Genomic DNA, 2,901 nt, shown 5'->3' on the forward strand with positions numbered 1-2,901 from the left:
GCCCCTGGATCCCTGGAAGTGTCCAAGGCCAGGTTGGACGGGGCTTGGAGCAACCTGGGCTGGTGGAAGGTGTCCCTGCCCATGGCAGGAGGTGGGATGAGTTTTAAGGTCCCTTCCCACCCAAACCATGCTGGAATTCTGTGATTCTACGAAGGCAGAGGGAATATGATCCTTCCTAAATGGAGAGTGCAGCTGCTGCTCATTGTCAGGGCTGGGACACAGGTTCTGACTCCTGAAGAACACTCTGGAATTGGGAACAAAGCCCCAAAACGTTGTGTCCTTCACTACACTGGAGATTTGCCCCCATTCCATGGGGCCTTGGCAAGCCAATGCTCTGAATTATTCAAAGCTGCTGCCATCAGAGCTGATGTATTAATCATGTCCCAGCTCCAGTTACCCTTGGAGCAGAACTGACCTGCTTGGCATCAAACATGGAAAAACAAATCCCATTGCTCTCCTCCCACAGAAGAGAAAATTCCCTGCAAGAGATCTCAATGTCTGCAACAGTTCCATGTTCTTTGGCTACCAAGAGATGGTTCTGTATAGCCTTGACCAAGATTTCCACTGGGAATCACATAGCTAAGCATACAGAGCTCAAGTGTGGTTTGGTACTGAAATATTTCAGTGACTTTTAGGGACTTCAAGTGACTGTTACTCACTTTTCTGCCCCAGCTGGAATGCTCACCTACTAATTCCTTCCTGGATATCCTTCACAGCTGCCAACAGCTTCTGCAGGCCTAAAAAAGCTTCCTCAAACGAAGACTTTGCAGCCATAGTCACTGCACTGGGGTCCAACTTCTGGAATATTTCAATACTAAAATTAAAAAGAAACAAAGAAGAGACAGAGGAAAGCAGTTAATAAAAATCCTCAGAGTGCAGAGAAACTCAGTATCTGTTGTGTGCATTGTATGTGGTCTACTAAAAAACTAGATCAAACATAAACTTATACTAAACCCATGTTGTGTAAAACAGTCTCAGAACAAAATAACCCAACTAAAAGCAACGGTAAAACACCCAGATGGAAAAGGGGTTCATTTCCTGCAATTCTGAGTTTCCATGAGAAAGGAAATTCATCCCTAGACTCTGCAGTTGGATTTTATTCAGTGAAGGATTTTGCTTCACAAGAAAACGTTTTCTATTTCAAACTGATTAAAGGTTAAAAATAAGGTAAAGAATTTCATAGACCTCCACTGGATTTGGAAAGAAATAACCACAAGAAATCTTGGAGCTTGAACGCCTCTTTTCATGGATAAATATGAGATTTCCATGAATGTCTCACATTTGTGGGGTTTTCAACAACCTTTTCCAAGGCAGTTTATTTCAGTTGCTGCCCACAATAGAGCAGCAGAAGGACATAATTTGCATGCTCCCAACTTCTTTGTGTGACAGGTTGTGTGATTTTTTGTGGGGTTTTGGGGTTTGATTTTGATTAATTATCAATAGATTTTATTCTAAAATAGTGGGGGGAAAAAAGCTCAATTTTTAAGTGTGCTTGTTTGAAAATTATTTAAGGTTCTGTAGAAGTTCTGAGCTCCTTTAGCTTTACCTGTACAGGTTCATTGTGTTCCAAACACCCTCAAGGACCGACCAGATTTCCTGGTGCCTGCTTTCCTGAGCCACATGAAAGCTTGGATGTAACTCTTTTTCTTCAGGGTTTGGCAGATTGGGTGTCGTGGCTTCCATTTTTTCAGCATTTTCTGAAAGAACCATGATGTCTTCTGATAAATGCTGCTCACTGTCTGCCCTCACCTTATAAAACAGTTCAGCAAACAAATCATGAATGTATTTGGTTCCTAACTTCAGAAAACTAGAACACTTCTACACACTAAGAGCAGTAGTGAGGGACTCATAGTGTGGGATTCCTTCTTCAGAAGGAGAAACAGCAATTTAATCTTTAAGGCCCATCAGCTACAAATGCAACAGAAAGCTAAGACAAAATGTTTCTCAGTCACCCTCCCAATACTAACACAAATAGTGGGGGGAAAAAGGAGTCTCCCAAATATCTACAGATATTCACCACGTGAAAATTAAAGTTAAAGTTGGGGTCTGTTCACTCTGAAAAGATACCAGCGACAACATTTCCTGCAAAACTTAGTGGAAATGGCAAGAATACTTAAGAAATCTAAGCCAGGTTTGTAATATGACCATGGAACAAGTTGAGGTGAACAAGCACTGGAGCTCCTCTCACCTCTGCCAGCCTCTCCCACAGTTTGGTCAGTGCAGTGTAAGCCCGGGGCAGGACACCGTTGTAGTCCGACCTCGAGCTGAAAGCATGGAGTAATTTTTTGGATTCCTGGAGCAAGGCACGCACTGTTGAGGAGTCAAATGGTTTATCTGATATTTAGACATCAATATAAGAGGAAAAAAAATAAACGTTAGGAGTTATCAGTCTTGGCAGGCAAATTTAATACTCAAATATCCCAAGAGAGGCAGAACCACAGAATGGCCTGAGCTGGGAGGGACCCTCAAGGACCATCCAGGCCAACCCCTGGCCCTGCACAGACCCCCAACAATCCCCCCCTGTCCCTCAGAGCGTTGTCCAAACACTCCTGGAGCTCTGGCAGCCTTGGGGCCGTGCCCACTGCCCTGGGGAGCCTGGGCAGTGCCAACCACCCTCTGGGTGAGTTTAACAGGAACATCTGATAAAATCAAATCTTAAAAGACATCTTTAAACAAGTCAAAGGTTTGTGGGGGTTTTTTTGTTGGCTTTTTTTGAAAACAAACCTCCCTGTCCTCATCTGCCACATCAAGTGTCCTTTGCTACTCCATAATTCCTTTGGCAATAGATCATTTGTAGATTATTTGCCCACATAACACAGGGGCAAAGCAAATGATTATTTGCTTTTTCAAAATAGTTCAGAGACTTTGGCAACCATTAATACACACTGTCTGTAACTATAC

General features: G+C 43.2%; 1 long non-coding RNA gene across 1 annotated transcript; it reads right to left on the bottom strand.

Moving 5' to 3' along the window:
* Positions 1 to 673: 673 nt before the first annotated feature.
* Positions 674 to 2,357, bottom strand: LOC108491864. Its single transcript, XR_001872952.1, has 3 exons — positions 2,189 to 2,357; positions 1,547 to 1,749; positions 674 to 814 (listed from the first exon to the last, which is right to left on the bottom strand). It is a non-coding gene; the product is annotated as an uncharacterized LOC108491864 (long non-coding RNA).
* Between the last annotated feature and the right edge of the window lie 544 nt (positions 2,358 to 2,901).

This window comes from Lepidothrix coronata, unplaced genomic scaffold, assembly GCF_001604755.1.
Source record: "Lepidothrix coronata isolate B3197 unplaced genomic scaffold, Lepidothrix_coronata-1.0 Scaffold2128, whole genome shotgun sequence".
In the NCBI taxonomy this organism is placed as follows: domain Eukaryota; kingdom Metazoa; phylum Chordata; class Aves; order Passeriformes; family Pipridae; genus Lepidothrix; species Lepidothrix coronata.